Source organism: Pseudophryne corroboree, unplaced genomic scaffold (assembly GCF_028390025.1).
Source record: "Pseudophryne corroboree isolate aPseCor3 unplaced genomic scaffold, aPseCor3.hap2 scaffold_192, whole genome shotgun sequence".
Taxonomy (NCBI): Eukaryota; Metazoa; Chordata; class Amphibia; order Anura; family Myobatrachidae; genus Pseudophryne; species Pseudophryne corroboree.
The window spans coordinates 918,013-932,720 of NW_026968559.1; the positions used below are offsets into that span (position 1 = coordinate 918,013).

Consider the following 14,708-nt stretch of genomic DNA (forward strand, 5'->3'; position numbering starts at 1 on the left):
TAAACAGCTCTTTATTTTCTGGCTTTATTTTTATGCTAACAAATTTGTTCTCTGAAAAGTGTCCACAAAGCCAAGTCTCTGATTAACACCTTTGTAAGGATGGTTTTTCACCTATTACTAAATTAAACTTGCTTCATTGGAAAGGCAGCAAGATGCATCCTCATTTCAATGTCTACTGAAATAATACAGGTTGACACCAGGAAACATTAACGCCACTGCATCCTTGCTGCTTTCTCATGTGGAAGTCTGTTTAATGTGAAAACAAGGTGATATCTAATTAGCACACAGGTAAGGAATTAAGAAAATCTTTATTTAAGGGTGAAGGTGTTTCTCACAAAATCGTTGCCCCAATGCATCATTGAAATTCAAGCTGGAAAGATGATTTTAATATATCACTTGTACATTTTGTATTGCTCTTCTGGTGACAATGTAGTTTGTTTTTGTCAATTACCATTTTAATAATAGGGTAAAGAAAATTAAGTGGATTTTTGAAAGAAAACAATACTGTCAATATACTATTAAAACAAATTAAAATGGTAAAAGTTATTGTACTTTAAGTAAAAATAAAAGAGCCAAAATATCAATCCCAGTTTTGGATTACTTTAATTAACAAACAAAAAAATGCATATAGCAGAGGATAGTTTCAATCTGCCTACCTCTGGGTTATGGGCCCAGCATGCTTCCATTGCTGTACTCTGCTGCACATGTAAGTGCAAGAGATCCTGAAGCACTCACTCATCATGGGAAAGTACCAATGTGTTTCTTCGTTGGTTGATAGAAGAAACATCTTACAAAAACTCTCCAGATTATTGACTTTTTTAAGTTTTTCTAGGAAACGTTTTAGATGAATGCTTATTAGCATTTGTCAGTATGTACTTTTAGCAAAGTGTCTCTGTGGCGCAATCAGTTAGTGTGTACGGCTATTAACCAAAAGGTTGGTGGTTCAATCCCACCCAGGGACGTAATTGACCTTGTTATCAGATTTTGGTGATCTTTAAGTAGACAAGTTAAATTTCATACCCCCTGTTATGGTGTAGGGTACCTGGCCTTCTCTGATGTAATCAGAGTTAGATTTGATTCAGTGATTTTATAAAAACAGCTAGGAAGCACAATTTAGCAGTGGGTTGCAGAGAAAAAAAATATGCTGGCAGAAAAATCCAATTGAGTGATTAAATAGCTCTTCATTTTCTGGCTTTATTTTTATGCTAACAAATTTGTTCTCTGAAAAGTGTCCACAAAGCCAAGTCTCTGATTAACACCTTTGTAAGGATGGTTTTTCACCTATTACTAAATTAAACTTGCTTCATTGGAAAGGCAGCAAGATGCATCCTCATTTCAATGTCTACTGAAATAATACAGGTTGACACCAGGAAACATTAACGCCACTGCATCCTTGCTGCTTTCTCATGTGGAAGTCTGTTTAATATGAAAACAAGGTGATATCTAATTAGCACACAGGTAAGGAATTAAGAAAATCTTTATTTAAGGGTGAAGGTGTTTCTCACAAAATCGTTGCCCCAATGCATCATTGAAATTCAAGCTGGAAAGATGATTTTAATATATCACTTGTACATTTTGTATTGCTCTTCTGGTGACAATGTAGTTTGTTTTTGTCAATTACCATTTTAATAATAGGGTAAAGAAAATGAAGTGGATTTTTGAAAGAAAACAATACTGTCAATATACTATTAAAACAAATTAAAATGGTAAAAGTTATTGTACTTTAAGTAAAAATAAAAGAGACAAAATATCAATCCCAGTTTTGGATTACTTTAATTAACAAAAAAAAAATGCATATAGCAGAGGATAGTTTCAATCTGCTTACCTCTGGGTTATGGGCCCAGCATGCTTCCATTGCAGTACTCTGCTGCACATGTAAGTTCAAGAGATCCTGAAGCACTCACTCATCATGGGAAAGTACCAATGTGTTTCTTCGTTGGTTGATGGAAGAAACATCTTACAAAAACTCTCCAGATTATTGACTTTTTAAAGTTTTTCTAGGAAACGTTTTAGATGAATGCTTATTAGCCTTTGTCAGTATGGACTTTTGCAAAGTGTCTCTGTGGCGCAATCAGTTAGTATGTACGGCTATTAACCAAAAGGTTGGTGGTTCAATCCCACCCAGGGACCTAATTGACCTTGTTATCAGATTTTGGTGATCTTTAAGTAGACAAGTCAAAATTTCAAACCCCCTGTTATGGTGTAGGGTACCTGGCCTTCTCTGATGTAATCAGAGTTAGATTTGATTCAGTGATTTTATAAAAACAGCTAGGAAGCACAATTTAGCAGTGGGTTGCAGAGAAAAAAAATATGCTGGCAGAAAAATCCAATTGAGTGATTAAACAGCTCTTTATTTTCTGGCTTTATTTTTATGCTAACAAATTTGTTCTCTGAAAAGTGTCCACAAAGCCAAGTCTCTGATTAACACCTTTGTAAGGATGGTTTTTCACCTATTACTAAATTAAACTTGCTTCATTGGAAAGGCAGCAAGATGCATCCTCATTTCAATGTCTACTGAAATAATACAGGTTGACACCAGGAAACATTAACGCCACTGCATCCTTGCTGCTTTCTCATGTGGAAGTCTGTTTAATGTGAAAACAAGGTGATATCTAATTAGCACACAGGTAAGGAATTAAGAAAATCTTTATTTAAGGGTGAAGGTGTTTCTCACAAAATCGTTGCCCCAATGCATCATTGAAATTCAAGCTGGAAAGATGATTTTAATATATCACTTGTACATTTTGTATTGCTCTTCTGGTGACAATGTAGTTTGTTTTTGTCAATTACCATTTTAATAATAGGGTAAAGAAAATTAAGTGGATTTTTGAAAGAAAACAATACTGTCAATATACTATTAAAACAAATTAAAATGGTAAAAGTTATTGTACTTTAAGTAAAAATAAAAGAGCCAAAATATCAATCCCAGTTTTGGATTACTTTAATTAACAAACAAAAAAATGCATATAGCAGAGGATAGTTTCAATCTGCCTACCTCTGGGTTATGGGCCCAGCATGCTTCCATTGCTGTACTCTGCTGCACATGTAAGTGCAAGAGATCCTGAAGCACTCACTCATCATGGGAAAGTACCAATGTGTTTCTTCGTTGGTTGATAGAAGAAACATCTTACAAAAACTCTCCAGATTATTGACTTTTTTAAGTTTTTCTAGGAAACGTTTTAGATGAATGCTTATTAGCATTTGTCAGTATGTACTTTTAGCAAAGTGTCTCTGTGGCGCAATCAGTTAGTGTGTACGGCTATTAACCAAAAGGTTGGTGGTTCAATCCCACCCAGGGACGTAATTGACCTTGTTATCAGATTTTGGTGATCTTTAAGTAGACAAGTTAAATTTCATACCCCCTGTTATGGTGTAGGGTACCTGGCCTTCTCTGATGTAATCAGAGTTAGATTTGATTCAGTGATTTTATAAAAACAGCTAGGAAGCACAATTTAGCAGTGGGTTGCAGAGAAAAAAAATATGCTGGCAGAAAAATCCAATTGAGTGATTAAATAGCTCTTCATTTTCTGGCTTTATTTTTATGCTAACAAATTTGTTCTCTGAAAAGTGTCCACAAAGCCAAGTCTCTGATTAACACCTTTGTAAGGATGGTTTTTCACCTATTACTAAATTAAACTTGCTTCATTGGAAAGGCAGCAAGATGCATCCTCATTTCAATGTCTACTGAAATAATACAGGTTGACACCAGGAAACATTAACGCCACTGCATCCTTGCTGCTTTCTCATGTGGAAGTCTGTTTAATATGAAAACAAGGTGATATCTAATTAGCACACAGGTAAGGAATTAAGAAAATCTTTATTTAAGGGTGAAGGTGTTTCTCACAAAATCGTTGCCCCAATGCATCATTGAAATTCAAGCTGGAAAGATGATTTTAATATATCACTTGTACATTTTGTATTGCTCTTCTGGTGACAATGTAGTTTGTTTTTGTCAATTACCATTTTAATAATAGGGTAAAGAAAATGAAGTGGATTTTTGAAAGAAAACAATACTGTCAATATACTATTAAAACAAATTAAAATGGTAAAAGTTATTGTACTTTAAGTAAAAATAAAAGAGACAAAATATCAATCCCAGTTTTGGATTACTTTAATTAACAAAAAAAAAATGCATATAGCAGAGGATAGTTTCAATCTGCTTACCTCTGGGTTATGGGCCCAGCATGCTTCCATTGCAGTACTCTGCTGCACATGTAAGTTCAAGAGATCCTGAAGCACTCACTCATCATGGGAAAGTACCAATGTGTTTCTTCGTTGGTTGATGGAAGAAACATCTTACAAAAACTCTCCAGATTATTGACTTTTTAAAGTTTTTCTAGGAAACGTTTTAGATGAATGCTTATTAGCCTTTGTCAGTATGGACTTTTGCAAAGTGTCTCTGTGGCGCAATCAGTTAGTATGTACGGCTATTAACCAAGAGGTTGGTGGTTCAATCCCACCCAGGAACCTAATTGACCTTGTTATCAGATTTTGGTGATCTTTAAGTAGACAAGTCAAAATTTCAAACCCCCTGTTATGGTGTAGGGTACCTGGCCTTCTCTGATGTAATCAGAGTTAGATTTGATTCAGTGATTTTATAAAAACAGCTAGGAAGCACAATTTAGCAGTGGGTTGCAGAGAAAAAAAATATGCTGGCAGAAAAATCCAATTGAGTGATTAAACAGCTCTTTATTTTCTGGCTTTATTTTTATGCTAACAAATTTGTTCTCTGAAAAGTGTCCACAAAGCCAAGTCTCTGATTAACACCTTTGTAAGGATGGTTTTTCACCTATTACTAAATTAAACTTGCTTCATTGGAAAGGCAGCAAGATGCATCCTCATTTCAATGTTTACTGAAATAATACAGGTTGACACCAGGAAACATTAACGCCACTGCATCCTTGCTGCTTTCTCATGTGGAAGTCTGTTTAATGTGAAAACAAGGTGATATCTAATTAGCACACAGGTAAGGAATTAAGAAAATCTTTATTTAAGGGTGAAGGTGTTTCTCACAAAATCGTTGCCCCAATGCATCATTGAAATTCAAGATGGAAAGATGATTTTAATATATCACTTGTACATTTTGTATTGCTCTTCTGGTGACAATGTAGTTTGTTTTTGTCAATTACCATTTTAATAATAGGGTAAAGAAAATGAAGTGGATTTTTGAAAGAAAACAATACTGTCAATATACTATTAAAACAAATTAAAATGGTAAAAGTTATTGTACTTTAAGTAAAAATAAAAGAGACAAAATATCAATCCCAGTTTTGGATTACTTAAATTAACAAAAAAAAAATGCATATAGCAGAGGATAGTTTCAATCTGCTTACCTCTGGGTTATGGGCCCAGCATGCTTCCATTGCAGTACTCTGCTGCACATGTAAGTTCAAGAGATCCTGAAGCACTCACTCATCATGGGAAAGTACCAATGTGTTTCTTCGTTGGTTGATGGAAGAAACATCTTACAAAAACTCTCCAGATTATTGACTTTTTAAAGTTTTTCTAGGAAACGTTTTAGATGAATGCTTATTAGCCTTTGTCAGTATAGACTTTTGCAAAGTGTCTCTGTGGCGCAATCAGTTAGTATGTACGGCTATTAACCAAAAGGTTGGTGGTTCAATCCCACCCAGGGACCTAATTGACCTTGTTATCAGATTTTGGTGATCTTTAAGTAGACAAGTCAAAATTTCAAACCCCCTGTTATGGTGTAGGGTACCTGGCCTTCTCTGATGTAATCAGAGTTAGATTTGATTCAGTGATTTTATAAAAACAGCTAGGAAGCACAATTTAGCAGTGGGTTGCAGAGAAAAAAAATATGCTGGCAGAAAAATCCAATTGAGTGATTAAACAGCTCTTTATTTTCTGGCTTTATTTTTATGCTAACAAATTTGTTCTCTGAAAAGTGTCCACAAAGCCAAGTCTCTGATTAACACCTTTGTAAGGATGGTTTTTCACCTATTACTAAATTAAACTTGCTTCATTGGAAAGGCAGCAAGATGCATCCTCATTTCAATGTTTACTGAAATAATACAGGTTGACACCAGGAAACATTAACGCCACTGCATCCTTGCTGCTTTCTCATGTGGAAGTCTGTTTAATGTGAAAACAAGGTGATATCTAATTAGCACACAGGTAAGGAATTAAGAAAATCTTTATTTAAGGGTGAAGGTGTTTCTCACAAAATCGTTGCCCCAATGCATCATTGAAATTCAAGCTGGAAAGATGATTTTAATATATCACTTGTACATTTTGTATTGCTCTTCTGGTGACAATGTAGTTTGTTTTTGTCAATTACCATTTTAATAATAGGGTAAAGAAAATTAAGTGGATTTTTGAAAGAAAACAATACTGTCAATATACTATTAAAACAAATTAAAATGGTAAAAGTTATTGTACTTTAAGTAAAAATAAAAGAGCCAAAATATCAATCCCAGTTTTGGATTACTTTAATTAACAAACAAAAAAATGCATATAGCAGAGGATAGTTTCAATCTGCCTACCTCTGGGTTATGGGCCCAGCATGCTTCCATTGCTGTACTCTGCTGCACATGTAAGTGCAAGAGATCCTGAAGCACTCACTCATCATGGGAAAGTACCAATGTGTTTCTTCGTTGGTTGATAGAAGAAACATCTTACAAAAACTCTCCAGATTATTGACTTTTTTAAGTTTTTCTAGGAAACGTTTTAGATGAATGCTTATTAGCATTTGTCAGTATGTACTTTTAGCAAAGTGTCTCTGTGGCGCAATCAGTTAGTGTGTACGGCTATTAACCAAAAGGTTGGTGGTTCAATCCCACCCAGGGACGTAATTGACCTTGTTATCAGATTTTGGTGATCTTTAAGTAGACAAGTCAAATTTCATACCCCCTGTTATGGTGTAGGGTACCTGGCCTTCTCTGATGTAATCAGAGTTAGATTTGATTCAGTGATTTTATAAAAAACAGCTAGGAAGCACAATTTTACAGTGGGTTGCAGAGAAAAAAAATATGCTGGCAGAAAAATCCAATTGAGTGATTAAACAGCTCTTCATTTTCTGGCTTTATTTTTATGCTAACAAATTTGTTCTCTGAAAAGTGTCCACAAAGCCAAGTCTCTGATTAACACCTTTGTAAGGATGGTTTTTCACCTATTACTAAATTAAACTTGCTTCATTGGAAAGGCAGCAAGATGCATCCTCATTTCAATGTCTACTGAAATAATACAGGTTGACACCAGGAAACATTAACGCCACTGCATCCTTGCTGCTTTCTCGTGTGGAAGTCTGTTTAATGTGAAAACAAGGTGATATCTAATTAGCACACAGGTAAGGAATTACGAAAATCTTTATTTAAGGGTGAAGATGTTTCTCACAAAATTGTTGCCCCAATGCATCATTGAAATTCAAGCTGGAAAGATGATTTTAATATATCACTTGTACATTTTGTATTGCTCTTCTGGTGACAATGTAGTTTTTTTGTCAATTACCATTTTAATAACAGGGTAAAGAAAATTAAGTGGATTTTTGAAAGAAAACTATACTGTCAATATACTATTAAAACAAATTAAAATGGTAAAAGTTATTGTACTTTAAGTAAAAATAAAAGAGCAAAAATATCAATCCCAGTTTTGATTACTTAAATTAACAAAAAAAATGCATATAGCAAAGGATAGTTTCAATCTGCCTACCTCTGGGTTATGGGTCCAGCATGCTTCCATTGCAGTACTCTGCTGCCCATGTAAGTGCAAGAGATCCTGAAGCACTCACTCATCATGGGAAAGTACCAATGTGTTTATTCGTTGGTTGATGGAAGAAACATCTTACAAAAACTCTCCAGATTATTGATTTTTTAATGTTTTTCTAGGAAACGTTCTAGATGTATGCTTATTAGCCTTTGTCAGGATGGACTTTTTGCAAAGTGTCTCTGTGGCGCAATCGGTTAGTGTGTTTGGCTATTAACCAAAAGGTTGGTGGTTCAATCCCACCCAGGGATGTAATTAACCTTGTGATCAGATTTTGGTGATATTTAAGTAGACAAGTCAAAATTTCAAACCTCCTCTTATGGTGTAGGGTACATGGCCTTCTCTGATGTAATCAGAGTTAGATTTGATTCAGTGATTTTATAAAAAACAGCTAGAAAGCACAATTTAGCAGTGGGTTGCAGAGAAAAAAAATATGCTGGCAGAAAAATCCAATCGAGTGATTAAACAGCTCATCATTTTCTGGCTTTATTTTTATGCTAACAAATTTGTTCTCTGAAAAGTGTCCACAAAGCCAAGTCTCTGATTAACACCTTTGTAAGGATGGTTTTTCACCTATTACTAAATTAAACTTGCTTCATTGGAAAGGCAGCAAGATGCATCCTCATTTCAATGTCTACTGAAATAATACAAGTTGACACCAGGAAACATTAACGCCACTGCATCCTTGCTGCTTTCTCATGTGGAAGTCTGTTTAATGTGAAAACAAGGTGATATATAATTAGCACACAGGTAAGGAATTAAGAAAATCTTTATTTAAGGGTGAAGATGTTTCTCACAAAATTGTTGACCCAATGCATCATTGAAATTCAAGCTGGAAAGATGATTTTAATATATCACTTGTACATTTTGTATTGCTCTTCTGGTGACAATGTAGTTTGTTTTTGTCAATTACCATTTTAATAATAGGGTAAAGAAAATTAAGTGGATTTTTGAAAGAAAACAATACTGTCAATATACTATTAAAACAAATTAAAATGGTAAAAGTTATTGTACTTTAAGTAAAAATAAAAGAGACAAAATATCAATCCCAGTTTTGGATTACTTTAATTAACAAAAAAAAAATGCATATAGCAGAGGATAGTTTCAATCTGCTTACCTCTGGGTTATGGGCCCAGCATGCTTCCATTGCAGTACTCTGCTGCACATGTAAGTTCAAGAGATCCTGAAGCACTCACTCATCATGGGAAAGTACCAATGTGTTTCTTCGTTGGTTGATGGAAGAAACATCTTACAAAAACTCTCCAGATTATTGACTTTTTAAAGTTTTTCTAGGAAACGTTTTAGATGAATGCTTATTAGCCTTTGTCAGTATGGACTTTTGCAAAGTGTCTCTGTGGCGCAATCAGTTAGTATGTACGGCTATTAACCAAAAGGTTGGTGGTTCAATCCCACCCAGGGACCTAATTGACCTTGTTATCAGATTTTGGTGATCTTTAAGTAGACAAGTCAAAATTTCAAACCCCCTGTTATGGTGTAGGGTACCTGGCCTTCTCTGATGTAATCAGAGTTAGATTTGATTCAGTGATTTTATAAAAACAGCTAGGAAGCACAATTTAGCAGTGGGTTGCAGAGAAAAAAAATATGCTGGCAGAAAAATCCAATTGAGTGATTAAACAGCTCTTTATTTTCTGGCTTTATTTTTATGCTAACAAATTTGTTCTCTGAAAAGTGTCCACAAAGCCAAGTCTCTGATTAACACCTTTGTAAGGATGGTTTTTCACCTATTACTAAATTAAACTTGCTTCATTGGAAAGGCAGCAAGATGCATCCTCATTTCAATGTCTACTGAAATAATACAGGTTGACACCAGGAAACATTAACGCCACTGCATCCTTGCTGCTTTCTCATGTGGAAGTCTGTTTAATGTGAAAACAAGGTGATATCTAATTAGCACACAGGTAAGGAATTAAGAAAATATTTATTTAAGGGTGAAGGTGTTTCTCACAAAATCGTTGCCCCAATGCATCATTGAAATTCAAGCTGGAAAGATGATTTTAATATATCACTTGTACATTTTGTATTGCTCTTCTGGTGACAATGTAGTTTGTTTTTGTCAATTACCATTTTAATAATAGGGTAAAGAAAATTAAGTGGATTTTTGAAAGAAAACAATACTGTCAATATACTATTAAAACAAATTAAAATGGTAAAAGTTATTGTACTTTAAGTAAAAATAAAAGAGCCAAAATATCAATCCCAGTTTTGGATTACTTTAATTAACAAACAAAAAAATGCATATAGCAGAGGATAGTTTCAATCTGCCTACCTCTGGGTTATGGGCCCAGCATGCTTCCATTGCTGTACTCTGCTGCACATGTAAGTGCAAGAGATCCTGAAGCACTCACTCATCATGGGAAAGTACCAATGTGTTTCTTCGTTGGTTGATAGAAGAAACATCTTACAAAAACTCTCCAGATTATTGACTTTTTTAAGTTTTTCTAGGAAACGTTTTAGATGAATGCTTATTAGCATTTGTCAGTATGTACTTTTAGCAAAGTGTCTCTGTGGCGCAATCAGTTAGTGTGTACGGCTATTAACCAAAAGGTTGGTGGTTCAATCCCACCCAGGGACGTAATTGACCTTGTTATCAGATTTTGGTGATCTTTAAGTAGACAAGTCAAATTTCATACCCCCTGTTATGGTGTAGGGTACCTGGCCTTCTCTGATGTAATCAGAGTTAGATTTGATTCAGTGATTTTATAAAAACATCTAGGAAGCACAATTTAGCAGTGGGTTGCAGAGAAAAAGAAATATGCTGGCAAAAAAACCAAATTGCGTGATTAAACAGCTCTTCATTTTCTGGCTTTATTTTTATGCTAACAAATTTGTTCTCTGAAAAGTGTCCACAAAGCCAAGTCTCTGATTAACACCTTTGTAAGGATGGTTTTTCACCTATTACTAAATTAAACTTGCTTCATTGGAAAGGCAGCAAGATGCATCCTCATTTCAATGTCTACTGAAATAATACAAGTTGACACCAGGAAACATTAACGCCACTGCATCCTTGCTGCTTTCTCATGTGGAAGTCTGTTTAATATTAAAACAAGGTGATATCTAATTAGCACACAGGTAAGGAATTAAGAAAATCTTTATTTAAGGGTGAAGATGTTTCTCACAAAATCGTTGCCCCAATGCATCATTGAAATTCAAGCTGGAAAGATGATTTTAATATATCACTTGTACATTTTGTATTGCTCTTCTGGTGACAATGTAGTTTGTTTTTGTCAATTACCATTTTAATAATAGGGTAAAGAAAATGAAGTGGATTTTTGAAAGAAAACAATACTGTCAATATACTATTAAAACAAATTAAAATGGTAAAAGTTATTGTACTTTAAGTAAAAATAAAAGAGACAAAATATCAATCCCAGTTTTGGATTACTTTAATTAACAAAAAAAATGCATATAGCAGAGGATAGTTTCAATCTGCCTACCTCTGGGTTATGGGCCCAGCATGCTTCCATTGCAGTACTCTGCTGCACATGTAAGTGCAAGAGATCCTGAAGCACTCACTCATCATGGGAAAGTACCAATGTGTTTCTTCGTTGGTTGATGGAAGAAACATCTTACAAAAACTCTCCAGATTATTGACTTTTTAAAGTTTTTCTAGGAAACGTTTTAGATGAATGCTAATTAGCCTTTGCAGTATGAACTTTTGCAAAGTGTCTCTGTGGCGCAATCAGTTAGTATGTACGGCTATTAACCAAAAGGTTGGTGGTTCAATCCCACCCAGGGACCTAATTGACCTTGTTATCAGATTTTGGTGATCTTTAAGTAGACAAGTCAAATTTCATACCCCCTGTTATGGTGTAGGGTACCTGGCCTTCTCTGATGTAATCAGAGTTAGATTTGATTCAGTGATTTTATAAAAACATCTAGGAAGCACAATTTAGCAGTGGGTTGCAGAGAAAAAGAAATATGCTGGCAAAAAAATCAAATTGCGTGATTAAACAGCTCTTTATTTTCTGGCTTTATTTTTATGCTAACAAATTTGTTCTCTGAAAAGTGTCCACAAAGCCAAGTCTCTGATTAACACCTTTGTAAGGATGGTTTTTCACCTATTACTAAATTAAACTTGCTTCATTGGAAAGGCAGCAAGATGCATCCTCATTTCAATGTCTACTGAAATAATACAGGTTGACACCAGGAAACATTAACGCCACTGCATCCTTGCTGCTTTCTCATGTGGAAGTCTGTTTAATGTGAAAACAAGGTGATATCTAATTAGCACACAGGTAAGGAATTAAGAAAATCTTTATTTAAGGGTGAAGATGTTTCTCACAAAATTGTTGACCCAATGCATCATTGAAATTCAAGCTGGAAAGATGATTTTAATATATCACTTGTACATTTTGTATTGCTCTTCTGGTGACAATGTAGTTTTTTTTGTCAATTACCATTTTAATAATAGGGTAAAGAAAATTAAGTGGATTTTTGAAAGAAAACTATACTGTCAATATACTATTAAAACAAATTAAAAATGGTAAAAGTTATTGTACTTTAAGTAAAAATAAAAGAGAAAAAATATCAATCCCAGTTTTGATTACTTAAATTAACAAAAAAAAATGCATATAGCAAAGGATAGTTTCAATCTGCCTACCTCTGGGTTATGGGTCCAGCATGCTTCCATTGCAGTACTCTGCTGCACATGTAAGTGCAAGAGATCCTGAAGCACTCACTCATCATGGGAAAGTACCAATGTGTTTATTCATTGGTTGATGGAAGAAACATCTTACAAAAACTCTCCAGATTATTGATTTTTTAATGTTTTTCTAGGAAACGTTCTAGATGTATGCTTATTAGCCTTTGTCAGTATGTACTGTTTGCAAAGTGTCTCGGTGGCGCAATCGGTTAGTGTGTTCGGCTATTAACCAAAAGTTTGGTGGTTCAATCCCACCCAGGGACATAATTGACCTTGTGATCACATTTTGGTGATATTTAAGTAGACAAGTCAAAATTTCAAACCCCCTCTTATTGTGTAGGGTACCTGGCCTTCTCTGATGTAATCAGAGTTAGATTTGATTCAGTGATTTTATAAAAAACAGCTAGGAAGCACAATTTAGCAGTGGGTTGCAGAGAAAAAAAATATGCTGGCAGAAAAATCCAATTGAGTGATTAAACAGCTCTTCATTTTCTGGCTTTATTTTTATGCTAACAAATTTGTTCTCTGAAAAGTGTCCACAAAGCCAAGTCTCTGATTAACACCTTTGTAAGGATGGTTTTTCACCTATTACTAAATTAAACTTGCTTCATTGGAAAGGCAGCAAGATGCATCCTCATTTCAATGTCTACTGAAATAATACAGGTTGACACCAGGAAACATTAACGCCACTGCATCCTTGCTGCTTTCTCGTGTGGAAGTCTGTTTAATGTGAAAACAAGGTGATATCTAATTAGCACACAGGTAAGGAATTACGAAAATCTTTATTTAAGGGTGAAGATGTTTCTCACAAAATTGTTGCCCCAATGCATCATTGAAATTCAAGCTGGAAAGATGATTTTAATATATCACTTGTACATTTTGTATTGCTCTTCTGGTGACAATGTAGTTTTTTTGTCAATTACCATTTTAATAACAGGGTAAAGAAAATTAAGTGGATTTTTGAAAGAAAACTATACTGTCAATATACTATTAAAACAAATTAAAATGGTAAAAGTTATTGTACTTTAAGTAAAAATAAAAGAGCAAAAATATCAATCCCAGTTTTGATTACTTAAATTAACAAAAAAAATGCATATAGCAAAGGATAGTTTCAATCTGCCTACCTCTGGGTTATGGGTCCAGCATGCTTCCATTGCAGTACTCTGCTGCCCATGTAAGTGCAAGAGATCCTGAAGCACTCACTCATCATGGGAAAGTACCAATGTGTTTATTCGTTGGTTGATGGAAGAAACATCTTACAAAAACTCTCCAGATTATTGATTTTTTAATGTTTTTCTAGGAAACGTTCTAGATGTATGCTTATTAGCCTTTGTCAGGATGTACTTTTTGCAAAGTGTCTCTGTGGCGCAATCGGTTAGTGTGTTTGGCTATTAACCAAAAGGTTGGTGGTTCAATCCCACCCAGGGATGTAATTAACCTTGTGATCAGATTTTGGTGATATTTAAGTAGACAAGTCAAAATTTCAAACCTCCTCTTATGGTGTAGGGTACATGGCCTTCTCTGATGTAATCAGAGTTAGATTTGATTCAGTGATTTTATAAAAAACAGCTAGGAAGCACAATTTAGCAGTGGGTTGCAGAGAAAAAAAATATGCTGGCAGAAAAATCCAATTGAGTGATTAAACAGCTCTTTATTTTCTGGCTTTATTTTTATGCTAACAAATTTGTTCTCTGAAAAGTGTCCACAAAGCCAAGTCTCTGATTAACACCTTTGTAAGGATGGTTTTTCACCTATTACTAAATTAAACTTGCTTCATTGGAAAGGCAGCAAGATGCATCCTCATTTCAATGTCTACTGAAATAATACAAGTTGACACCAGGAAACATTAACGCCACTGCATCCTTGCTGCTTTCTCATGTGGAAGTCTGTTTAATGTGAAAACAAGGTGATATCTAATTAGCACACAGGTAAGGAATTAAGAAAATCTTTATTTAAGGGTGAAGGTGTTTCTCACAAAATCGTTGCCCCAATGCATCATTGAAATTCAAGCTGGAAAGATGATTTTAATATATCACTTGTACATTTTGTATTGCTCTTCTGGTGACAATGTAGTTTGTTTTTGTCAATTACCATTTTAATAATAGGGTAAAGAAAATTAAGTGGATTTTTGAAAGAAAACAATACTGTCAATATACTATTAAAACAAATTAAAATGGTAAAAGTTATTGTACTTTAAGTAAAAATAAAAGAGCCAAAATATCAATCCCAGTTTTGGATTACTTTAATTAACAAACAAAAAAATGCATATAGCAGAGGATAGTTTCAATCTGCCTACCTCTGGGTTATGGGCCCAGCATGCTTC

At 34.5% G+C, this 14,708-nt stretch overlaps 2 non-coding genes across 2 annotated transcripts; both read left to right on the top strand.

Moving 5' to 3' along the window:
* Positions 1-7,900: 7,900 nt before the first annotated feature.
* Positions 7,901-7,974, top strand: TRNAN-AUU (transfer RNA asparagine (anticodon AUU)). The gene has a single exon. It is a non-coding gene; the product is annotated as a tRNA-Asn (tRNA).
* A 5,767-nt stretch (positions 7,975-13,741) lies between these two features.
* TRNAN-AUU (transfer RNA asparagine (anticodon AUU)) lies at positions 13,742-13,815 on the top strand. Its single transcript has one exon. It is a non-coding gene; the product is annotated as a tRNA-Asn (tRNA).
* The last annotated feature ends 893 nt before the right edge of the window (positions 13,816-14,708 follow it).